The following is a 26898-nucleotide window of genomic DNA, read 5'->3' on the forward strand; positions in this document are numbered from 1 at the left end:
TCCATCAGTCTCTCCCCATGTTATTTCCTTATTTCCCCTCCAATCTGAATCTAAATGATTGCCTCTCTGTCTGGCCGCTCAGTAGGGTTGTTTTTTTCTAATCATCTGGAACCGTGGGGGGGCTCGAACACACCCCACGCACTCTAGCCTTATTACCCCGAAAAAAAGCAGTCCGTATTATGGAGTGTAGCTATGTGTGTGTAAAGTCTAAAAGCTGTGGGGAGCAAGCACGACATAAATCACAGCCGGGGCCTGAGAGCGTCTCAGCCCTCTAAAGCTACAAATACGGGGAGAATAAGGGCCGTATTGTTATTTAAAGCAGGGCTTCTGGGCACACATGAGACCCCCAGACCCCTCCCACCCCCTTTTTGGGTACGGACCTTATGTTTGTGTCCATATGTGGGAGGCAAAGGGATTACAGCAGTGGTTTGACACGTTCTCTGATTATTTCTCCTGACGTGAAACCTGCTGGAATTTCACTACGCCGTCGACATCGGCAGCTGCGTGGTGGGGCGGGGGGGGGGCCCGTCGAAACTCCCTCGAGGGCCCCTTTTTGAAGCTCCCAGACCCCAGATTGAGAACAAACGCAGGCCCTAAAACAATCTCCTTTTTAAACATGAACTTCACAAAGAGAGGTTTTGATTGTATGTGTCCGGATTTCAAACGGCGGCCGCAGAGGCTCGTATTCAAAAATCGGAAATAAGAAATCAGAAAAAGGGATTTTATTGCCACAATAAGTTACATTTGTGTGGAATTTGCCTAGTTGAACGGTGCATACATAAACAAACAAACCTATTAAACATTGATATGAAATAAACGATAAATACAGACAGATATATACATACAAAATAACTGTTGCATAAGGGAAAACAGAGGCTGAATGGGTTGAGTGCAGTAATATGTGCATGGTCAGATGTATAGTCCAAGATAAAGGTTAATGCAAAGTGTAGTGACAAGGGGTGGGATGGAGTGGGGGGGTTTGAGTGTCAGTGATAGTGACAGTAGGGGGGGGTGGGGGGGGGGCACTGGGGCCTTCTTGGTAAGCCTGACTGCAGACATCCAAACGGGACGCTTTTAAAAGAATATTCTATTCGGTCTTTGGATGCTGCGTCTCCGTCGGGCCCGTCATCCAGCTGCCCCCTTCTCTTTATACGTAATGTCCCCCAACAAACAGCTGGGAGCTAATATGTTTATACATTACGCTCCATTATCCACGTCGCCTCCGTTTGACTGCTCTCAGTAAGCATGGCTGAGACGGAGCACCAAACGGAGGACAGAACGGAGCGAGCGCTGCTCCCCCCCCGACACTCACAGAGGTTAAAAACACAACGTCGGACGGCTTCAGTGCGTTGATTAAAAACACCCAAAACATCTTCAGGTTTGCAAAAAGAGAATGGCTTTGTCTCTTTGTGTCAGTACACCCTGAGGAAGGCTCCAGCCCGATATGCGTCGGTGTATTTTGAAGGTCTTGCCCACTGTTAATCAAAGGCCTTTTATCACTTTTTGTAACCTACCTTGCAGCGCCTGCTCATGTTATGTCATGATTCTTCCTCCCTTTTCGTGATCTGCAGGTTTTTCATTTGTTTTTATCCCCCGAATTCCATCGAAAGGTGGAGGAAACCCAGCGCTTTGAGTAAATGACTTCAGCAGTTCAGACGTCTGCAGGGCGGTCAGACTGGCCATCTCTCAGGTTTTTTTTGGACTGGCACTTTTTGACTATTACCGAGCGTGTTTTCACACACGGACGGATACGTCTGAAGCCAGAGAGGCAGCAAAAACCAACCTCAGTTTATCCAATGCTCTCTTTTGATGTGATCAAAGTACATTTTCACAGGTACAGGGATCCCGAACAATGCAGTCAACAATTGGAGCCAATTTTCTTATTTAAAAAAAAACAGGCACTTTTAGCTGGGCAGTCATGTTTTCCATCATGTAGACATGCTTTACTTTCTGTATGCATCAAGCGGCCGTTTGCGGGTAAGACTTGATCCAGTAAATAGTCATACATTTTCTTGCAATCGTCAACTAAAACATGCAGCACATAACACTGATCTGGAAGAACGTTTTATAAAATCTACAGTGAGTCCATGTGGAAGGTACATGGCAAACAATGCAACTAGGGCTGCACAACATATCGTTTATTTTTTAATCATCATCGCGATATCAACTGGCGCAGTAAACGCATCGGGAAAGGCTGCGACATATCGCGATGGACACAGATTTTGTTTGTTGAAAGGGGAAATTAATATTTATGATTCAACCTTTCTTGTTTGTCCTGTTTGTTAACTTTGTTCAATAGCAGCATGTTGGAAATATTTCCTTTCATTGTTTTAAAATTCAACAATGAAATTGTATATTGAAAGCAGCAGAAATTGGTACACTTCAATATCTGTTTATGTATCGTAACCCAGGCTTTTAAATTTCCGATGAATGAACTTTGGCTGGTATAACATTGTAAAGTTCCGAGGCATTTTGGCCGGTGATGAATGAATGAAGCGTCTGTTTGTATCAGCAGGCTGCAGAAACGATCCGACAAGTCAGCGTTTACAGATTGGTCTGTTTTCCGGCAAGAAATTTGGGCGGTGTGGTTCGGTGTGTGTTTGGCTTGGAAACGAACGGAGTTGGCAGCGAAACAAACCAGAGGAGCTGAAATGAAGTAGAAAAGTTAGTTAGGAAAAAAACATGGGGCTATTTTTCGAGAGTAAAGTTTTATCTGCCAACCGTCACCCCAAACACATATTTTTAAAGAAAAATTGATGCTTAAATGTATCCCGCGGCAGTCATAATCTGTTTTATTTTCCCTGGGGGAAAAAAGAAATTGGCTATTGGAAAACCTGATTGGCTGGTAACTTTGAAAATCTACTAGCCATGTTGGCTGGTGATTTAAAAAACGTTCATGTAAAAGCCCTGATCGCAAGTTTCGTTATCGGGATATTCACAGTTATCGGATAGTTTCCTCGTATCGTGCAGCCCTGATTGCAAAATTTTTTTTTTCTCCAGTTCGACCTTGATGTTCTTCCAAAATGTTTGTATTTTGATGCAGTCCCAGAATAGGCGTATAACCGACCATACAACAGTTCCTATTGGTCGGTTTTTACGGTGAAAATTAGTCTGAATTTCTGCTGTAAATCCCTGCATCATCTGTCAAAGCGTTGAACATAATGAGGCAAAAGCAAATGTTGACGCCTGTTCTGAATACATAATCGGAATCCGAAAAGAATTTGCCTAGGTGTATGGTGCGTACATAAACAAACCATTTCATGAATATGAAATAAACATAAATACAAAAAAAAAAAAAAAAAAAAAAGGGGGGAAGAAATAAAAAAAAAATACGAATTTTTTTTTTTATAAACGGGAAAAATATTTTTTATGGTGGACAGATGCTGCTTTCAGTATTCTGCTAAATTACAACAAACTGCTTGTCAAATTTAAAACAAAAGAAAGGAAATCTTTTCCAACTTTCTTTTATTGAACACATTGAACATTCAATTGAACGTAAAAGGCGCCACTAAAAAATAATGAGGGTGACATTTTAATCCAGTGTAGCGTCAGCCTTTCAACGTACAGCATTCACGCTGCAATTTCTTCAGAAATAGCATTCTCTAGTTTTATATTTATATTTTCTTTCAACTTACACAAAAAATCTGACCGTCGCAGCCTTTCGCGATGTTTACGATAAAAATTAAACGATATATTGTGCAGCCCTACTCCAAAATAGCTGTTGAACATAAGAAAAAGAAGCAAACAAAGAGGCTGAATGGGTGCAGAATGTGTACAAAAAAACAAAAATAGTATGCGCCATGAACTGCATGCGTGTCGACGCACGTTCGGCGGACGCCGATCGCAGAGTGGAGGTCACGGTTGCCCTCTCCAGTCTTTATTCTCCGCCACAGCAGCGCCTGTAACCCCCGTGTTTGTGTGGAGAATACCCAGCATGCCTCTGACCTTGACAGGTCATTGGTATAGAGAGGGAGGCTTTTCAGCTTCCAGCGCTGCAGCCCGGGGGTTAATCACACCGCACAGCCATTAGCTTACAATGAATTATACATTTAAGAAATAAAGGAGGAATCTAAATGAATGTCGAGAGAGAGAGAGAGAGAGAGAGAGAGAGAGAGAGAGAGAGAGAGAGAGAGAGAGAGAGAGAGAGAGAGAGAATAAAAGAAGCAGACGGTATAGTTTCTGTTGGAGGATAATGAGCCATCGCTGACGTGCAAACATCACAGCCTGGAGGGAAATGTATTTTAGTGGCCGGAAAATATAAAAAAGTGAGCATAGGATGATCTGATTTTTTTTTGGGGGGGGGGGGGTTTTACAGATCATATGAGAAGTTCTGTTCATATCCACAGGCTCGAGCATCCTTTCATGCAGATTAATAAACGCCAAAGCATGACTGACACAAAAAAGAATGCAGCAGCACAACAAGTTAGTTACTGATTTTGGAATTTGAGTTGAGACATTTGCTGTGATGTGTTTATTATGACACTGAAGGGGGAGGGTGTGGGTGTGTGTGTGTGTGTGTGTGTGTGTGTGTGTGTGTGTGTGGTGTGTGTGTGCGTGTGTGGAGGTGCATAGATCTGATTTACAGGGCAACCATCCAAACAAATCACCCATCACCCCCTGCGCACGCTGGGTGGTGTTTTGTGGGAGGGTTAAAAATTGGATAATAACCCCGCGGTGCAACCTGTAATACAGGAAAAGAGAAGGGAGAATTAAATAAATAAAAATAAAACACACACACACACACACACACACACACACACACACACACACACACACACACACACACAGGCTCCAACTGCAACTGAGTGGCGTTGTTGCGCCGGGGCTGGAGAAAATACCGGAGATGTGTGGTGTCCTTTTTTTTTCCAGTGAGCAGCCAGAGGAGGGAAAAATGCTCCGACAAAGCCCAGCCACTTTATCCGCCCAGCGACGCTCCGCAGCGGGGATGTTAACCCGGATATAGGCGCTGCAACGGAGGCGAGAATGTAAAGATTTGAGTTGGGTTTTTTTTCTCCTCCGGAGCACATGCAGGAAATTCTTCTGTAGTGCCAAAAAAAAAAAAAATAACGAAGCTGTGCGTGTGTGAAGAGAAATAAAGAGACCGAGAGAGAGAGCGGGATCGGAGAGGCATCCATCCAACCCCGGGTTCCCCCTCACTTCACTCGGCATGCCTCTGCTGCTGCAGCCCGGTCCTTGCCTTCGCCGCCCGTTGTTTCCACGCTGAGAGACGAGCACGAGACGCACGCACGCACCCAAACACACATTCACACACACAGTCACACGTTCAGTTCACACACACGGACATGGCTTTGTCTTAACACACCGAGCATGACGCATTGCTGTCAGGGTGCAGCGCACCGCCGCGGCTCGGCGTCCACGTCAGTCTGACGAGAGAGAGAGAGAGAGAGAGAGGGGGAAAAAAAGAGACAACAACAGAAAGTAAGAAATCAAATAATTGTTGCAGGAAGATGGCGCCCACCAAGCCGAGCATCCAGCAGGACCCGACGCGGAGAGAACGGTAACGGGGCTCGGGATTTTATTTTCTTCCTGCGCACGCACGCACGCACACACACACACACACACACACACACACACACACACACACACACACACACACACACACACACACACACACACACACACACACACACACACACACACACACAGCTGCATGTTTACAGCCGCACACAAGCGGGGCAGAACCGGCGGGTTACCGGCTGTTCCTCGTCGCTTTGCGTTTCATTCTGAGCCTGAAGGTGTCAGGAGGAACGCTGTTATACCCTTTCCAAAGGAGAGCCGAGGTGTGCGTGCCCGCGTGCGCGCGCCTGTGTGTGTGGCTGGGTAACAGGTCGGTTGGCTGACTGTTCGGGGAAAACAGAGGACTGTCTTTGCTTTGCCTGGTGTGCTGTGTCGCCTTCCCTCACCCATGCTGTGTGTTTAGACTACCTTGGCGTGCACGTGCGCGCGTGCACGTTAGTTTTTTTTGGGGGGGGAGCCACGCAATGTGTGTTGACGCTCCAAGCAGGAAAAAGAGGTGTGTGTGTGAGCGTCGAGGAAAACATGTGCATCCATCGATGACAAACGTGGGTGTGCGTGTCTGTGGACAGCACTACTGTGTGTATGCGCGGGTGTGTGTGTGTGTGTGTGTGTGTGTGTGTTAGAGGAATTAACAGGAAGTTTGAATGTGGATGGATGTGCACGTGTTTACTTGTGCAGGTCAAACTGAGCAGACATGACCTTAAAGCTGGTTCACTGGCTCTTGATTATTAAGGTGGAATTAAGGTGGAATTGTTTTTTATATGTAAACATGTTTGTGACCCACTAGTGGATTCGTATCGCTGAAATGTACACATCACGGAGCTGATCTATTCACTGTGGCCCATTTTGGACAGTGTTCTCTGGACAGGAATGTCTCTGTCTTTGTCTCCTTACGAAGACAGTCTATTCTTTTTAGTCAGAAAAACTTAAAATGCTAACTTCAGTTTTATACTTGTTTTTGAAAATGGTCTATTCTACATATAGGACATATGTTGGACATATTGGACATAATTTCCTGTAGTAGTCCATTGTTTTCACCTGTTGCTTGAGAGATGACAATCCCATAACATTTCTTTCTATTCTATTAAATTCAGTTTTATCTTATCTAACATGTTTTCCTAGAGGAATATACATCATTCTATTTTATTCTGTTCTTTTCTATGCAACATATGGCATCATTTTCTCTAGAGGAACTTGCATAATGTCACAGGTTGACGTGGGAATAATGACAAGCAATGAGATGTAACTATGAGGCTATTCTTTTCTATTATTATTGGTCGTCAGATCAATTGTCTATTGCTTTCTATTCTGGCAGACCTTATTGGACTACGTGTTTCTGTTACCTGTTGATGTTAACCAGCGGTGTAGTCTACGTGATACGCAGGTATACACAGCATTCCCATTAGGAAAGGTCTAGGATTTTGGTATACCCACTTACAAAAGTGCAAGCATAACAATACTTATTTTCGGATCTAATGGTTTTAGTTGGACTTTCTTTAGCAAGTTTGGTCTTTAAGCTGTTTGAGTGTTATTCATTTAGTATCTGCTGTAGCTTTTCCAATGTTTTAGACACAGATATGGTGATAATAATGTTCCATAATAATGTGAAATTACATTTCTTTTTTCATTGAGAAACATAACGTTTTCTTGAGGGAGGACCCCTAACCCCCCCGCCAAGATACGTGCACCTTAAGCCCAGTTCAGACCAAAGATTCGCGACGAGACGCACCCATTTCAGAACGTCGCGGAGAGAAATTTCAGCTCGACTCAAACCAGCTGACGGTGTCGCTGCGACTCAGCTGGTGGAGTCTCCAGAGGCTGGTTTTAGAACGTAAGAGACGTCTCCTGTTTCATCAGCCAATAGGGAAGTCAGCTGGTCAAATCAGCTATAAACTATAGAAATAAAAGGATCCATAATTCTGACTCGTCTCGTCGTGAATCTTTGGTCTGAACTGGGCTTGAACCCTTGTGTGGTCCTTCGGGTCACCGGAACCCGAAGGACCACACAAGGGTTATGCACTTCCGTTTATTTTGTTGAGAATTGCTCTCTAATCCCTTTCTCTTGTAAAGTAAGTAAGTAAAGTTTGTTTCTAGAGCACATTTAAACACAGTTTAAGCTGACCAAAATGCTGTACAAACCAGCACTAAGTGCCGTATTAACCCTTGTGCGGTCCTTCGGGTCACCAGGACCCGAAGGACCGCACAAGGGTTTCAAGTCTTCGACAAACCGAGGGAAAACACTGGACACAGAGGAAGGGGACAGACACAGAGGGGACACAAAACGACAGTCGGCAACCGTAGTCTTTTAACAAGACCTACATCAGGCCAATGCGCTGCGAGAAAGGGTGAACTTGTTGGGACGCGTGTTCTGGGCTGCCAATAAACCAGTGTCCGATACATTAGATGGCTTTCAGTCCTTTACAAACCTAGGGAAATCACTGGTGATTCAGTGGTGAAAAGTCAGTCTATTTTTATTGCTATTGTTTTCTTCTGGACTTTTGAGATCTCCACTTTTGAGCAGAATTTAAAATTTTGAGCATTTCAAACACTTAATTTCTTGCATTCGGATGAATTTTTCCTTAATTTGTGGAGCAAGAAGTTATAGAGCGGACATCTTTATTTATGTAAAGGAAATTGTAATATATTTTTTCGGGTGGTTGACCCCCATCCCCCCCCTTAACATTACGCCTATGGTAACATGTAACACCATTCTGTCTTTAATTGTTGAGAAACACTGTCTGTTGGAAGCGGTTTGTTTTGAAGGGGTTTGACTTGTTCTTATGGATTTCGGGCGAGTCTTTTCCCCTCTGTGTAACCTCTGCTCCAACATCTGTTGTTATGGAGAAAAAGGTGCAGAGATAATTTAGTTCCAGCTCGCTGAGGTCGTCTCCCCGCTCGAGCGGCCCCTCGCTGGCTCGTCGTTTTTATTTCAGTCAGACGTCCTCCTGTTTAACAGCACGACACCTGCTCGGTCGGAACCGCAGCCGACAGGACTGTAAATGCCGCATAGACGGGAACATTTGGCGAATGTTGTGGAAACTGTTGTACTTTATGTATGAAGCTTGTTTTTTGTTTTTTATGCTGCATCTTTGCCATGGTGTTTCTGCAGTCCTGTAATCATTTGAAAGGACTCAGGTGTGTGTGTGTGTGTGTGTGTGTGTGTGTGTGTGTGTGTGTGTGTGTGTGTGTGTGTGTAAAAATAGTGAAACTAACCCATCAGACAGCAGCTGTGATGGTGCTTCAGTGACTTTCACACTGCAGCTGCTAGGGCTGTTCTCGATTGAAGAAATTCTTAGTCGACTAACACTCATTCAATTGTATCGACTAATCGATTAGTTGATTTAATCGACAGATCTGTAAATCTGAGATTCTCTACGCAAAGAGTCGTGCAAAAGGATGCATATATTGAATAAGATAATGCCTCATTTGCATATTTAAACACAACATTTCAGATTGTGTAATACAACAAATGCCTTAATAAAAGTAGTCAAAGTAGGTTTCACGGTGATATCTATTAGTTAAAATGTCAACCCTTAATTCTTGTGTTTACCAGAGATGTGCTTGTACGTTTCTTGGAAATAAATCATTCAGCATGAAAACAGCATCAAACATGACTAATGGACTAAAGAGATCTAAGTTGACTAAGACAAAAACGACCGATTAGTCGACTAATCGACTAAGAGGGAGCAGCCCTAGCAGCTGCAGAGATATGACTGAAATCTGATTTAGAAAGTCGCGCCGTTTCATTTCTAGGGCTGCCCCATCTTGGTCGATAAGTCGACTAATCAGTAGTTTTGGTCTAAGTCGACTAAGATTTCTTAAGTCAATGCTGAATGACTTATTCCCAAGAGACGCTTGAGCACGTCTCTTGTAAACGCAGGACTTAAAGTGGTACTTTTGCATGATTATTTGTGGAGAAACTCAGTTTCTTATCTGTCGATATAATTACTATAATAATATAACTATAACTATATAACTATAATAATAACTAATCGATTAGTTGAGTGTGGGTCGACTAAGCATTTCTTTAACCGAGGACAGCCCTCTGTCACAATACTCTCTGGTCTTGGTGATGACTTTGTCTCGGTTTAGGTGGCCTTGACTACAACGCTGGTAACAAGGCACCAGTCGAGCCTGTCTGTGTGATCGGGTCCAGGTTGAACGCCAAAAGAAGGATGAGTTTCTAACAGCATTATACAGTTTGTTACGTCGCGCTCGAGACTCGAGTCGCACTCACGTTGCGCACACACTGACTTCAGAGTTGACTTTAGACTCATCCGCAAAAGACTTCAGACTCGACGCAGGACTCTCGCGAACACTCTTCATTTTTAGGCAATATCTCTTGAATGTTATTCCCCTCTCTGTGTAACCTATAACCTACCTACATAACACATAATAGGTAACGTATATCGGTCGACAGCACCGACAGCTGCTGTGCCATTCATCACAAGCTTTGGCTATAAAAAATACTTTAGACCACAAGACCCAAACAAAAGACGCGCTGAATATGTGGACTCTAGTTCAAAGACTTTTTAAATTTTTTTTATTTCTTTATTTAAAAGGGACACCACACATTAATCAACATGAGCACAGAGTCCCAACATGTCAATGGGCCAGTTTTAGCCATGCAGGCTAATTTTCATCTGCAGTCCCTAGCAAGTTTATGGGTTAAAAAAAGAAAACCTCAGATAAGCTACAACAAATAAGCATAAAAAAAGAACCCATAAGCATAGAAAAATCAAATGACAGCTGGCAGGTTGACGGCATGAGAAAAACATAACACAAGTAGCATATAGACACAGGTAAAAGTGCATAGGCACACATTAGTATTGAAGCACAGACAGAAGCACCAAACACATCCAGGGACAATAATATAGAGACAAACACATTATTCTGGATTATGGCAGCATATTTGTGACTTGACTTGGATCAGGGTTTCCCCCAGTGTTTTGCAAGCCTGGTGGCCCACCGGGCTTAAGGTGCCCCCCATACAGTCCTAAGCCACTGGGAATTATATTTTAAATGTATTATTTGTAATAGGGCTGTGCAATTAATTAAAATTTAATTGTGATTATGATTTCGGCTCCCAATGATCACAAAAACAGAATAATCGAGAAAAACAATTATTTAGCTTATTACGTTTTGCAAGTAAACTTATTTTTCTCGTGTTCTGAATGAAAATAATAAGTTTAAATAGGAAAAGTATTAAGGCAAATTTCACAGATGTGTTTTTTTTATGTTGATTTATTTAACTTTTTCCACTGTTTAAGTTCAATAATTGCAACATCTTTCCAAAAGTCAACGAGCAATCGTGTTAAATTATCGTGATTTCAATATTGACCAAAAATAATCGTGATTATATTTTTTTCCATAATCGAGCAGCTCTAGTATTTAAAGAAGTTTCTTTAAAACTACAGTTACAGTGGGGCGGCTTGGTTTGAAACTTAGACCTAGTCATATTTTCAAATCTCCAGTTAGCTTTTAGCACTGACTTAATGGAGTCTATTTAAATTCTCAATTTTGCAATTCGGTCCATGATTCTGTTATCACAGGAGCTATTGGGCTCTACATTAATGCTGACATCAGCCTGACTGGCCCCAACCTGGAACCTCGTCGAAAAAAAAAGACACTTGCCACCGTGTGTAACAACTTTCCTGATGGAAACCCTGTGGACTCTAGCCCAGAGACTCGTTGGCATCTCTGGCCTCGTGCAGACGAGTGCGATGCCGAGCCGAGTGTGACTGCAGTCGGAGGTATCAGGTTGGTGCTAAGCAGCAGATTAACAGCCGGCGTTTTGCATATATGTGCCGAAAGAGAGCAGAGAGCAGGCGCAGGGTCACGGGTCAAATGTATAGAGCTGGAATTACACTTCACTGCTGTCCAGCCTTCACTTTCCCTGATTCTGCTACAAAGAGCTTTTATCCTTTTTTAATTTGTCCAGCGCCGAGGAGGCAGGAAGCTGCGACCTGACGGGAGGAAGTTGGATTCATGAGCGTGAGACTTATTATCTGATATTGCCTCGGCCTTTCTGCTCACCTGCTGAAGGCGAAAGTCTTTCACAGACAATCTGGGGATTATACAGCTCACACTAGGGCTGGGTCTCCTTTTGAAAGATGTCAGTACCTATACCAATACAGTGACTTTCTAATACCGGTTTCCTGAAAACGATACTTTTTTCGATACCAATTTTATAAAATGCATTTTAAGAAAAGGAAATAACTACATTACACATTACGGCACAAATCATTTTATTTATGTTTCAGCTCCAACTACGTGAGCCGGCTCTGTGTGTAACGTCGAGTTTTTCCTGTCTCTACGATGTGTAACGTTTCACAGCCAATCACAGACATTATTAGATTTTGGTAGAAGCACGCTGCGTGCTTATTGGCTCACTGACGCTGATGAGATTTACTCCTTAGGTATTGAAATTTGGTATTGAACGTTGAGGCATTTTTGTATATTATGGAGGCAATTTGGTCAGTGCACAAAAAGTATTGAATTTGGTACCCAGCGCTGGCTCACGCTAGAGTGCGGATCGGGCCGCATTTTTCTGTCCGAGCCCGGCCCGCGTCCGACAGAGCAGTAACCGAGCCCGACAGGCATTAAGATATTTCTGTTCGAGCCAGACCCAGTTAAAATCTCATTTTTTTTCTCATACTAATGACACATGTACGTTTGTTTGTGTGGAAAGCTTTTATTAAGCAACTGTACGATGGTATTCGGGAAATGTCAACAGATGAGCACATCAGCGCACACGGGGCAACAAGCGCACGTTAACACAGGCACGCACCTACATAATAAGCTGTTTTAGATTTAAAATGTTCAATGCCTTATCGCGCTGATGTGACCGAGCCTGACCCAAACGTGAACATCATTTCTAAATATCGGTCCGAACCCGGGCCGGCCCCTCGGGTACCATCGGGTCCCGACGGGCTCGGTTTGGGTATCCATCCTCTAGCTCACGCAGACGATGAAAGACAGTTTCTGTCTCTCTGACTCTCTGAATCTCACTCCGTATACTGAGGCTTGGATCAGAGACAGCAGTAGAGAGTAGTATGTAGAGAGACAGCGGTAGAGAGTAGTATGTAGAGAGACAACAGTAGAGAGTAGTATGTAGAGAGACAGCAGTAGAGAGTAGTATGTAGAGAGACAGCAGTAGAGAGTAGTATGTTTAGAGACAGCAGTAGAGAGTAGTATGTAGAGAGACAGCAGTAGAGAGAGACAGCAGTAGAGAGTAGTATGTAGAGAGACAGCAGTAGAGAGTAGTATGTAGAGAGTAGTATGTAGAGAGACAGAAGTAGAGAGACAACAGTAGAGAGTAGTATGTAGAGAGACAACAGTAGAGAGTAGTATGTAGAGAGACAGCAGTAGAGAGTAGTATGTAGAGAGACAACAGTAGAGAGTTGTATGTAGAGAGACAACAGTAGAGAGCAGTATGTAGAGAGACAGCAGTAGAGAGTAGTATGTAGAGAGACAACAGTAGAGAGTAGTATGTAGAGAGACAACAGTAGAGAGTTGTATGTAGAGAGACAACAGTAGAGAGTAGTATGTAGAGAGTAGTATGTAGAGAGACAGAAGTAGAGAGACAACAGTAGAGAGTAGTATGTAGAGAGACAACAGTAGAGAGTTGAATGTAGAGAGACAGCAGTAGAGAGTAGTATGTAGAGAGACAACAGTAGAGAGTAGTATGTAGAGAGACAACAGTAGAGTTGTATGTAGAGAGACAACAGTAGAGAGTAGTATGTAGAGAGTAGTATGTAGAGAGACAGAAGTAGAGAGACAACAGTAGAGAGTAGTATGTAGAGAGACAACAGTAGAGAGTAGTATGTAGAGAGACAACAGTAGAGAGTAGTATGTAGAGAGACAACAGTAGAGAGTAGTATGTAGAGAGACAACAATAGAGAGTAGTATGTATAGAGACAACAGAGAGTAGTATGTAGAGTAGTATGTAGAGAGACCGCAGTAGAGAGTAGTATGTAGAGAGACAACAGTAGAGAGTAGTATGTAGAGACAACAGTAGAGAGTAGTATGTAGAGAGACAACAGTAGAGAGTTGAATGTAGAGAGACAGCAGTAGAGAGTAGTATGTAGAGACAACAGTAGAGAGTAGTATGTAGAGAGACAACAGTAGAGTTGTATGTAGAGAGACAACAGTAGAGAGTAGTATGTAGAGAGACAACAGTAGAGAGTAGTATGTATAGAGACAGCAGTAGAGAGTAGTATGTAGAGAGAAAACAGAGTTGTATGTAGAGAGACAACAGTAGAGAGTAGTATGTAGAGAGACAACAGTAGAGAGTAGTATGTAGAGAGTAGTATGTAGAGACAGGAGTAGAGAGACAACAGTAGAGTAGTATGTAGAGAGCAACAGTAGAGAGTAGTATGTAGAGAGACAACAGTAGAGAGTAGTATGTAGAGAGACAACAATAGAGAGTAGTATGTATAGAGACAACAGAGAGTAGTATGTAGAGTAGTATGTAGAGAGACCGCAGTAGAGAGTAGTATGTAGAGAGACAACAGTAGAGAGTAGTATGTATAGAGACAACAGAGTAGTATGTAGAGTAGTATGTAGAGAGACAGCAGTAGAGAGTAGTATGTAGATAGACAACAGTAGAGAGTAGTATGTAGATAGACAACAGTAGAGAGTTGTATGTAGAGAGACATCAGTAGAGAGTAGTATGTATAGAGACAACAGAGAGTAGTATGTAGAGTAGTATGTAGAGAGACAACAGTAGAGTAGTATGTAGAGAGACAACAGAGAGTAGTATGTAGAGTAGTATGTAGAGAGACAGCAGTAGAGAGTATGTAGAGAGACAACAATAGAGAGTAGTATGTATAGAGACAACAGAGAGTAGTATGTAGAGTAGTATGTAGAGAGACAGCAGTAGAGTGTAGTATGTAGAGAGACAACAGTAGAGAGTAGTATGTAGAGAGACAACAGTAGAGAGTAGTATGTAGAGAGACAGCAGTAGAGAGTAGTATGTAGAGAGACAGCAGTAGAGAGTAGTATGTAGAGAGACAACAGTAGAGAGTAGTATGAAAGACCGAAAATTCGCGTAAAGAGGTTGTTTGGGGGGGTGGATGGGTCAAACCCAGGAGTCCGGGGGTTCGTGTCCCGTTCTTGTCCCGCGTGTCACTGAAACGTACATTTTGTAACCCCACCCACCATCTTTTCCTAAACCTAACTGTCCCAAAAAGTGACGTCAAGAGGCCCGACCAAGAGCGTCTAAATATGACGCTAAAGGAGATTTTCTGCGTCAATAACAAACGCCAAAGGCACCTGAGGCACGTCCCTTTCGGTCGTGCTGGGAGTGAGAACGCGTTGGTCTCTCTGATTTCTAGTTTGAAAGCCTGAAAGAAAAAGGAATGACGGTTCAGTGGGACAACATGTTTGGAGATGCCAAACACCTGTTGCATTTAGAGCTTAAACAAATGTAGCGATCAGTTGTCAACTAATAAATGAATCGCTAACTATTTTGTAAGGGTGGCAATCACCAGAGGCCTCACGATACGATATCATCACGATACCTATGTCACGATACGATATTATTGCGATTTTAAACATATTGCAATATTCTGCGATATTTTGCAATTTATTACCTTTTTTTCCCCAACTTCAAATGTTTCCCAATTTCAAATTATGTCCCCAAAAGGAAACTCTGTCAACATCTGTTTTATCTAAAAAGATACATTTCTCTGTTTGTTCATCTTACTTCCATTTAATTGCTGCAAAATGGGATTGTCAAGCAGACAAACTGACCAACACATATACTGTATATATATAATAATAGATCCATACTTGGCGTCTGTGTATCGATACAGTATTGCCACGGAAAACATCGCGATACTATGCTGTATCAATTCCCCACCTCTACTATTTTGATAGTCGATTAATCTGTTTGAGTCTTTTTTTATGAAAAGAAACTGACAGTAAACTGTAAACTGAATATCTTTTGAGTTGTGGACAAAACCAGACATTTGAGGACGTCATCTTGGGCTTTTTGGGAAACACTGAGCCACATTTTTGACCATTTTCTGACATTTTAGAGACCAAAAACAACAAATCCATTAATCGACAATGAAAATAATCTGAGTGGCTGACTCTGATGTTTTGCTCCAAAGTTCTTCCGGAGGAATTTAGAGCGAAACAAAGGAGACTAAAACTATGTCCTGGCTTTGTAACATCAAATCTTCTAGATTCCAGATGGATGATTGATTGTAAAAACTCTGTGCTGTTGCCCAAAACACCAAACCAGCGCAGTCTGTTTGGCTCAAAAGTTCAACCAGTCGTTTTCTGGCGCAAAATAACAATTCCCGTCCTGACTGATGCACGTTATCAGCTTATCATCAAACCGCATTCCTGTGTCTGTTTCTGGGCAGATTATTTGAGCTGTACATCAGGCAACACATTAAATAACCACACTGGTTGTTTTTAAATGGTTTATTCTGTATGGTTCCAAATCATCAACAGAGTTTATTATAAAATAGTGAAAAATGTCCAATCACAAAAGTCTTCAAATAAGTTTCATTTTGTTAAACCAACAGACCATAACTCAAAGAGATTCTATTTCTAATAAAAAAAAAACCTGCAAATCCTCACGTTGGAGAAGCTGGAACCAGTAAATATTTCAAAGTAAATCCATACTGCAGTACCTTGAAGGCAACCTTTTGGTTTTTACTACATTTCAGACAGAAATGGAGCTTGAAGGGTAGTCCGTTTTCCGTGAATGTTTCACCGTTTTCTTGTGTCAAAGTTGCGCGGTCGAGAGCAGGAACTGTTTGGAAATGTCTCCTCGTTTGTGCATCCAAAACATGACTAGTCATCTGCTTAGAAACGTGCAGTCATGTGCTGCTGCTTCTTTATTTAGACCCATCTGAAGCGACCCATGTCAGCAGTTTCTGCTGCCTCTACGCTTCTTTAAGGTCTTTTTTTTTTTTTTTTTACAGTTTAAGTCAACACACTGCATGATTAAAGCAGGACTATGTAAATGTAATGCATTTATTCTCTTCCAAATTAAAGTTGAATTCAAAAGCAATAAAATGTACCCTGTTACTAGGGTTGGGTACCGACTGTTCCTACGCAACAGGTAGGAATCGGACCGGATTAGAACGCAAATTTCGCTTCCTTATTTCGGTTCCACTTCACGTGTCGACTAAAATATTTTCCCTCTGTCGCTCCGAAACGGACGTAAAAATATCCCCCTTTCTCTGTAGTCTACCGCTAGCTAGCTACCGTAAATGTAGAGCTACTTTTAAAATGCCATATTTTTCCCCTCTGGGCTCACCAAAACGGACGTAAAAGCATATTAACCATTCACTGCGCGTGATCGCTAGTAAACATATTACACTTTTTCCATTTTTCAAGAATCGGTTTAGGAATCGGAATCGTAAAAATCCAAACGATACCCAACCCTACCTGTTACAGCTTTCCTTGCACTGGTGCGGCCAGTGGACACTAATGCTAACTTGAGATAACTTGTGCTACTATTGGTCACACATTGCCAGACCTTCCTCCGCAGCGCTGCGGAGGAAGGTCTGGCCGCTCCACACATACATTGCAGGATAGGAGGAAAAAAAAAATGCTCTGGGTTGTTTGCATTTCTTTAAACCAATCACAGTCGTCTTGGGCGGCAGCGACGATGGCTCTGCTAAATAGTTTCGGGAAGGGGGAGCGCGCCTATGTTCCCACATTTCTAAGATTTTTTCCTAAAATTAGGCCCTATGTTCCCACATTTCCTTTTTCATAAATTTGTATCAGATTTTATGCCCCTAACCATAACCCCTAACCCTAAAAAATGTTGTGGGAGGAGAGGGCTTAAATTGAAGGGAAATGTAGGAACACAAGACCTAATTTAGAAAATTTCCTAGAAATGTGGGAACATAGGGCCGTGGGACCATTGGGCTGACCCCTCGAAGGGAACTTGTTTTTGGTGGAACATTTGCACCTCTCAGAAGAAAACGCCTCATCCAATATTAAATGAAGTTAACTGTTGACACAATACAGTAACGTGAGCGATTTAAATGAGCTGATACATGGTTACACCTCATTATCTCTTACCGGTGTATCTCCGTGTGGACTTCGTCCACAGCAATCCCACCAATCAGTTTCGAACCGTCCCAGTTAGAGAGGAAATGCCCTGAACATATTGGTTTAAGTTTTTTATTATTGTACATTTTAGGGGTGCTGAGATGAAATTTAGGGGTCTAAAATTGACAATGGCTGTTGTGTTTCTGCAGCAGCCTCTCAAATCTCAGGTGTTTCCTTGAATGGACCATCGAGAGGAGTCTCCCACTTGTAACTGCACCATGTGAGAGAGAGAGAGAGAGAGAGGGGGGAAAAAGGTGATTAAGTCTTTTATTGTGATGAATTATCTTTCTGCAGCAGGTTTTCTTACCTTTTCTCTGCGAGCTGCTTTTCGTAGAAAAAAGACCCGAAAGCAACGGCCGCCCGGAAAGGAAGGAAGGAAGGAAATCAATCTGAAAACGTGACGGTTTGTTTAGGCAATAAAGTGTACAAATTTGTAGGCAATCCATCTATTAATTTCTCCCCTCGTCCATTCATCGTCTCCTCCCCTCCAACGCTCCATTCTCCCTCCGGTTACCTCCTCCCTCCATCCATCCATCTCTCCATCCATCTGCTCCCCTCCCCCCTCCCTCCAGCAGTGTGTATTTCTGCTAACGGCTGTCAGGCGGCGATGGCGTTTTGGCTGAGCTGCTGTTTGTGGATCTATTTCTGGGGGCATTTCGGCTGCGATAGGCATCTGGAGGAGACCAAATTAATTTTCCAGGTAGAGAGAGAGAGAGAGAGAGAGAGAGAGAGAGAGAGAGAGAGAGAGAGAGTGGGGGAGGTGGTAAGAAGGAAGAGGATGATGGGGACAGACTTCATAGCTGACTGCACAAGTGCTCCCACTATCAGTACACTACAGCGGCTCTGGAGACGGAGATGATGGAGAGATGATGGAGAGGAGGAGGATGGGACGAGAGAGCCAGGCTGAGATTGGGGGGAAAAGAAAATCGCGGGGGGTGGGGGAGAAAAGGAGGAGAAAAACAGGGTGGACATTAAAAACAAAGGAAGAGAAATGACATGGTAAGCATTAGGGCTGCACGATATGAGGGAAAAAATGCAAGAACGACAGTACTCGCGATAAATAAAAGTTCTGCATTTCTGCTGCTTTCAGTATTCTGCTAAAATACAACAAACTGCTGAATTTAAAACAAATGAAAGGAAATCCAAAACGTTCTTTTATTGAACAAAGTGGACATTGATTAGAATATACTCTATATCCACGACGTTCCACTTTCTGGGATTGCTCCGTTGCCGACGGAAATTCCGCCAGATTTCCCTAATTTCGGCCGGATGTCAGTTACCTCCCTCTTTCTTTGTGTTGGTGTCCGGTGGATTTATGAGGACTACCTCAGATCTCTGCAGGGTAAATCCAGACAGCTAGCTAGACTATCTGTCGAATCCGAGTTTTCTGTTGTACGACTAAAACTACTTTTGTAACGTACACGTGTTCCACCAAAACAAGTTCCTTCCTCAGGCTGGTTTTGCAGAAGCACCGTGGCTCCGTCCGGCGCTTAGCCCCGCCCAAGACGATTGTGATTGGTTTAAAGAAATGCCAATAAACCAGAGCACGTTTTCTCCCATCCTGGAGTGCTGTGTGGACTAGCCAGACCCTCCTCCGCAGCGCTGTGGAGGAGGGTCTGGCAATGCGAGACTAATTAGAATGCAGAGAGGTCGGTCTTGGTCTCAAGACCACTTTTTGAAGGTCTCGGATGAATACCGGTCAAAACCACAACTGCAGGGATATCACTAAGTTGCCTGTGCATTGTCTAATTTTATGTTTTAACACCATTACTGGAATTGGATGTAAAACCTCCTGCTTCAAATTTCTAATTTGAAATGTGTGACTGTGCACCCCCTCCCTCCGCCCCCCTTAAAGCTGCTCTAAGTGATGTCACGCGTTTTTTAGGCTACAACATTTTTTGTCACATACAGCAAATATCTCCTCACTATCTGCTAGCTGCCTGTCCCCTGAACACACTGTAAAAAACATCTCCTCACTATCTGCTAGCTGCCTGTCCCCTGAACACACTGTAAAAAATATCTCCTCACTATCTGCTAGCTGCCTGTCCCCTGAACACACTGTAAAAATATCTCCTCACTATCTGCTAGCTGCCTGTCCCTGAAACACACTGTAAAAAACATCTCCTCACTATCTGCTAGCTGCCTGTCCCCTGAACACACTGTAAAAATATCTCCTCACTATCTGCTAGCTGCCTGTCCCCTGAACACACTGTAAAAAACATCTCCTCACTATCTGCTAGCTGCCTGTCCCCTGAACACACTGTAAAAATATCTCCTCACTATCTGCTAGCTGCCTGTCCCCTGAACACACTGTAAAAAAACGCGTTCTCTGTAGACAGCCCGGGCTCCACAAACGCCAACAATGACAACCTGCGCCAACCTGCACCAACAAACATAACAAACAGCGTTCCAGCCGATAACCGACTAGAAGGATTTGGGGATGAGGGTTGGGGGGTTAGTGCGCGTGCACATGAAGGGGGGCGTGGGGAGTGGAGGAGAGAGGAGCGTGAAGAGGGCAGTTGGCTAGAGGAGAGCTGTCCTAGACAACGACTACGACTAACGTTAGGATTATATTCTCTTGAATTTTGATATAGCCGACACACGACCAAAGAGACTACATTCTGATGAATGAGTAGCAAAGAAGAGGGAGAAGGAACGCGCAAAGTCCCGAATTTACATCGGAAAAGCCTTCGAAAGGTGGCGAGAACTCCGACGGCAGAAGGGAGGAGGGAGGGACGAGCTAGCCTCCGTTTCTTCTGACAATACTTTGAACGTCAACAAGAAGTGATGTCACCCAACATCACTTAGAGCACCTGGCTGTCTGGCACTGGTTTGGCACTGGTCTGGCACTGGTCTGGCACTGGTCTGGCACTGGTCTTGATCTTGGTCTTGATCTTGATCTTGGTCTGGGTCTTGACTCACTCTCAACCCCTCAAAGTCTCTGTGTCGATACACTCTAGTCTTGGCAATGACTTGGTCTACGGTTTTAGGTGGTCACCGACCCATACTGGTCACCACTAAAAATAGGGATGACCCTTACATTTTACAAGGTGCAGGTTTCTACGGTATTTTTGGTACTTTTGTGATACGCTACCATAGCTTTTGCGACGAGTTTATTTCGCCAGTTGATATAGATTGATAACGATAAGACAAAGATATGTCAGCGACCCTAGTAAAAGCATTCATAATGTGGTTATTATACAGTATAATAGTTTAAAATGACATAAGAGCCTCTTAAAGCCAGCAGGAGGGCTTGGTTTGCTGTCCCAGAGGAGGCATGCAGGCGGGTGGGAACACCTGTGTGTGTGTGTGTGTGTGTGTGTGTCTCAGTGTGTTTCTGTGTGTGTCTGTCTGTGTCTCTGTGTGTCTCTCTGTGTGTGTGTGTCTGTCTGTGTCTCTGTGTGTGTGTGTCTATCTGTGTCTCTGTGTGTGTGTGTTTCTGTCTGTGTGTCTATCTGTGTGTGTGTGTCTCTCTGTGTGTCGGTCTGTGTGTGTGTCTGTGTGTGTCTGTCTGTGTCTCTGTGTGTGTGTCTGTCTGTCTCTGTGTGTGTGTGTGTGTGTGTGTGTCGGTCTGTGTGTGTGTGTGTCAGTCAGTTATATCAAAGCGAATAATAACCCATCCAAACTAGACATAATGTACAACCCCAAGAACAAAATACAGTTAGTACACAATACGATCACCTCGGTACACAATAAAACGGTCTCAAAAATACCACAAGAAAAAAGCAGAAATTTGTACACATTTCTTGTACCACAACAAATTCAGACCTTGAATTTGAAGTATTTTTATTCGTACATAAAGCGCACATTTCCAAGAGAATGTATTACAGATTTGTTATATTCAGGATTATCTGACATTCGTGCGTTTTGAGGGTCGAATGCACCTGACTCTCGTCTCCTGTTGGAATCCGTCCTCTGCTGAATAAAGCAGGGAACAGAGGCCGAGAGAAAGAGAGGGGGACCGATTAAGAGGGGAAAAAGTAAAAGTGTGAGAGAGAGGCTGGCCTGTGGTGGTGCTGGTAGTGTTGGCGAACTTTCAGAAACAACAGAAGAACCACAAAGCACAAAGTTGGCTTTGTCTCCAAAACACCTCCCTCTCTCCCTCCCTCCTTTCCTTTCCTTTCCTTTCCTTTCCTTTCCTTTCCTTTCCTTTCCTTTCCTTTCCTCCTTTCCTCCCTCCCTGGGGGCACAATAACACAATAAAATGTCCCATTAGCCCGTTCCGATGAGCGAGAGACACAGAAACAGAGAGAGAGAGAGAGAGAGAGAGAGAGGCTGCTCTGAGGTTTTGGCAGCCGCTCGGTGGTTTTGGTGTTTTTTTTTTTGTGGAGCAGAGTGTGTTTGAGCTCGGCCAGATCCTGACGTGTTGTTAGGAAACGGCTCGAGACGCTTAAACAGCCAGAGAAAGAAGAAGAAGAAGAAAAAAAAAAAGAAAAGTCCCAACGCTTTAAGTTTAGTTTTAAATGTGGAGTTTTGGTCCCCCCTTCCCTCTGTGATTTCACCAGATTGGTTTTGTCCAGACATGCATGTAAACACGGTAATCAGAGGCAGAAGGACAAACATTTCGGCTGAAGTGTCTGAGTGAAAATTGCTTTTCCTTTTTTAACTGAATTTACATTTGTCTTTGGGGAAGAAAATGCATAGAAAATGTCTCCGGCCAGCAATTGAGCCTCTGCAGCAGCAGCAGCGGTGGCGGCAGTTTGTACGTTGTTACCAAATAACAATGTGTAAATTTGCTGCACGCCGCTCAGACACAGACTCTGGTTTTGTCGGAGGAAATGTATGAAAATGTAAATGATGCTGCACACGGCTGAGGCAGTGAAAGTAGCACAAACACGTTGTTAGTAACGATTTCTTCATTTTACATAAACAAATGCTGGTTATACACCGGCAGGGTTCCAACCTGAGTGTGATTTCAGTTTTTGGTCCAAACACTCGTTTTCTCGTTATTTGTCTGGTAGTATGGGACTTACGTTTAATGGTACGCTCTAAGACAGGGGTGTCAAACTCAACTTCCCAGAGGGCCACACTGGAAAATAAGAATCACACCAAGGCGCCAGACATGTTTAGTTTATTGACATGCTTATATTTAATCAAAAAAGTCAAATATCTTTGACTGTCTTATTGCATGTGTCATATTAGTCTTCTCACTTCCAGTTTGGTCGACATAAAGTCCAAAAGAAGTCAGGAGAAAGTTTGTCAGCCATCGTAGCAAAAAAGTGACAAAAATGTTGGAAAAAGCGTCCAAAAACGTCGGGAAAAGTGACAAAAAATTCAGCAAAAATGACAATAATGTCAGGAAAAAGTGACAAAAACTAGGCGGGCCAAAATGTATTGTGAACGTAAATTGATATGAGGGCTGGATCATAATCTGCAAAATATGTGTGTATTAACAGTTGCAGTGTTTTCCGTTAGGATTCTTTTTAGCAGTGTGGGGCAGGTGTGTCCGAACAACAACCGTGGCGGCAGAAATGTTGCCATTGACAAAATCAACATAGAGGAAACCCTGAGTTGTACAGGCTACTGTATATCCACGAGATTCCACTTCTGGGGTTTACTCAGCCGGATGTCCGTCCCCTTCCTCTTCCGTTTGTGTTGGCGTTCTAACCTCCGGTGGATTTATGCGGACTATGGTTAACTGCTCCTCAGATCTCTGCAGGAGCCAGTGTTGTTTACGGTTGCTATGCTAAGCTAAACACTAAAGAGGGAAAGTTGCAAATTTAATAACCCTTCTGAAGAGAGTCGTCCAATGGGAATTTTAGCGTTACTGAGCAGCCTCCAACTGAGCTTGAAGACGTAGATGTGACGTGAGCAACCTGTCTGAAAGTGTGAAGTCTTCTGGTAGCTGTGCCGAGAGAAATCTCAATCATTCCCAATCTTCCAGAGACGGAGAGCGTAGGTATATGTAAGGAGATAACATAGGCACAGGCTAATTACTGATCACTAACATGCTAGTTAACATTAGGAATTAAACCTAAACAGCTAATGTAAAAAGTCGCTGTCAAAGTGACGTCAAAATGAATGGCAGTCAGTGGAACGCTATCGGCGTGTGAGTGCTTGTTGGCATCAAAGTGGCGCCATAGGAGCTACGCTTGCCAGACGCTCGCTTTCCCCCTTGCAGAGAAATTTCCTTGAACCACTTCCTCAATGACTGCACGCAGCTCTTTTATGAGCACAAATTCAACTTAAACTGCTAATATCTACAGTAGGCTTTAGTATTAACATTTGCTCGCTATTTAATGGAGAGGTATACCTGTGACCATTGAGTCAGCTTTATGGCTTTGCCCTGTTGCTCATTCTCCTGGTCTGTGTGTTTGTTACTGTTTCTGTCTAGGAGCTTTTGTTGTGTATGTGGTGTTTATGTTCTGCAGAGCAGGAACCTGCTGAAAATCAGTTTTACACTGAGTCAGGCCCGATTGTCTTTCATCTTTTCTTGTTTAATAAATAAAAAATGAAAAATGAAAAATAGTCTGAAGGCAAACACTTTCATACTTCTGAAACTCAGAAGTTACGACAAAAAGTTCGTTCAAGATGTTATAAGATAAGATTAACTTTACTGTCCCTGAAGGGAAATTAGTTTTGGACTCTGTCCGTTCTGCAGCGTTACAAAGACAACACACAATACAGAAAAGACAACAAATACAAATATCTCTCAAGACATTCTCTCATGCAACACAAACATGCTTCCATATACATTTAATAAGCACATTAACTACTCCTTTCATTGGCACTTCCCTTTATACAACCCCGTCGGCTGTATTCTCCGCAATAAGTGGGACACAGCCCTTGCACAGTACGATATTACAATAATACAATATTGCACAGCTGACATATTGCCCAACCCCAATAGCCTACATATCGCACAAATTCCACAATGCACTGACAATGCCCAACCTCGATAGACTATGTATTGGACAAATGACATAACGCACAACCGAATAGCCTAGGTATTGCGCAACTAACCTATTGCACAATCCCCAATAGCCTAACGTGTTGCAAAGAACATGATGCACAACCCCAAATAGCCTATGTATGCACTCAAAAAAGTAAAGTTGTTGTTGCCTATCGCTGTGTAAAGTGGCTATGATTGCCGGACACACTGTACAACTTTTCACCGTAAATTTACAGTAATATACCGGCAGCAGCTTTGCCTGTAAAGTGCTGTTCATTTACAGTCATTTAAACTTTTTAAAGTGCCCATATTATGAAAAAAACACTCAATAACAAAGCACTGCTACAACACACACAAGTTCACCATAATCTACAAAAGAACTACTTCCATGTGCGCCCTCATTTAGAAGAAGTCTCCCAGCTGATCCTGCCTTGTAACTGACCAAAGTTGGAGAAACAGGCTCTCTTTTATTGTCTCTAGAGTTAGCTAGCTGACATGCTCTACATCTGAGCTACTGAGCATGTGCGAGTGCAATCAAAGATAGTACAGAAGAAGAAGAAGAAAAGAGGTCTCACTCTGTAGCTGAAACAGAAACCAGGTGAAAAGAGGATCTGCAGCAGTGAGAGAGAGCTGTGCAGTACAACAACAATATGGTGTTTTTTGAAAATTAAACCATGTAAACCTATTCTGGTACAACCTTAAAATACAATTATGAACCTGAAAATGAGCATAATATGGGCGCTTTAAGGTATTTTACTGTAAATAGACAGTTTCTTAATGTATTATTTGATTTCACAGTAATATACTGGCTGCAGTGTAATTCCCTGCCTTTTCCTTTATTTTCCCAAGATGCATTGGTATTAACAGTAAATACCTGTAATCTGTAACATTCGCAGATACAGAGCCGAAGTCACGCCCTTCTACTTCTATCTTTCGCAAAAATATGAACGAGAGTCAATGTAGAGATGATAATTATTTTTCGATCCCGGTTGAATTGAGCCATGAATTACAAATATGATGTTCGTCAATTTAAAAGATATATATAATTTTTCAACCGAAGAAAGTCTCGGTTTTTAGTTGACTTTGCCTCTCTATAGTGCTGTTGTATTATTTTTTCCCAGAATGCCTTGCCATTTACAGTATTGATCCTGCCTGACGTTAAAACAGTTAAGCTACTGTGAGATTTTAGCTGTACGTTTACATCAAAGGTATACAGTGCTGGGTATAAATTTGAATAAACTGAATCTTTTTATGTTTTAACAAATGTCAACATGACTTTTAATTAAGTTTCCTCACTTCTGGAACAGAAACCTGAACGCTGCAGTTGGTAAATGAGACGTTATGTAATTCTGTCCCCCTGAATAGATTTGCATGAATTTGCTGAAAGCTTTCCGTTTTTACGATCAGACGACCACCAGAGATTTGCTTCTGAAACATAAAAAGCAACAGCCACTTCTCTCCTCTCCTCTCCTCCTTTCCTTTCCTGTATCCTTTCCTCTCTAGCTCTCTTTAGTTCTCATCTCTCCTCTCCATTCCTCATATCCTCTGCTCTCTTGTTCTCTCCTCCCTTGTCTCCTTCTCTCCTCTCGCTGTCTCCTCTTGTCACCTCTCCTCTCCTCCTCCTCCTCCTTCCTCTCTCCTCTTCACTTATTCTCATCTCTCATATCCTCTGCTCTCTTGTTCTCTCCTCCCTTGTCTCCTTCTCTCCTCTCGCTGTCTCCTCTTGTCACCTCTCCTCTCCTCCTCCTCCTCCTCCTTCCTCTCTCCTCTTCACTTATTCTCATCTCTCCTCTCCTCATATCCTCTGCTCTCTTGTTCTCTCCTCCCTTGTTCTCTCCTCTCGCTGTCTCCTCTTGTCACCTCTTCTCCTTCTTACCTTTCCTCTTCTCTTTTTGTCTTATTCTCATCACTCCCCTCTTCTCTCCTCTCCTTCCATTCATGTATCCTCTGCTCTTTTTTCCCCTCTCCTCTCCCTTTTCTTGTTTCCTCTTCTCCTTCCTCTCCTCTTTAAACTTATTTTCATCTCTCCTTTCCATTCATGTATCCTTTCCTCTCTAGCTCTCACATCTCCTCCCTTGTCCCCTTGTCTCCACTTATCTCTCCTCTCCTCCTCCTTCTCCTTCCTCTCTCCTCTTCACTTATTCTCATCTCTCCATTCCTCATATCCTCTGCTCTCTTGTTCTCTCCTCCCTTGTCTCCCTCTCTCCTCTCGCTGTCTCCTCTTGTCACCTCTTCTCTTCTCCTTCTCTCTTATCTTTTCTCTTATTCCCATCACTCCTTTACATTCCCCTCTACTCTCCTCTCCTTCCATTTGTGTATCCTCTCCCTTTTCTTGTCTCCTCTTCTCCTTCCTCTCCTCCTTTTAACTTATTTTCATCTCTCCT

The 26898-nt window shown here is 43.0% G+C and overlaps 1 protein-coding gene across 1 annotated transcript in view; it reads left to right on the forward strand.

Annotated features, from left to right (window-relative positions):
• Nucleotides 1-26898, forward strand: part of LOC120548943 (neuronal PAS domain-containing protein 3-like) — a 262015-nt gene that overhangs the window by 17597 nt on the left and 217520 nt on the right. The gene's annotated exons all lie outside the window — the stretch shown is intronic.

The sequence above is a fragment of the Perca fluviatilis genome, chromosome 20 (genome assembly GCF_010015445.1).
Source record: "Perca fluviatilis chromosome 20, GENO_Pfluv_1.0, whole genome shotgun sequence".
Taxonomy (NCBI): domain Eukaryota; kingdom Metazoa; phylum Chordata; class Actinopteri; order Perciformes; family Percidae; genus Perca; species Perca fluviatilis.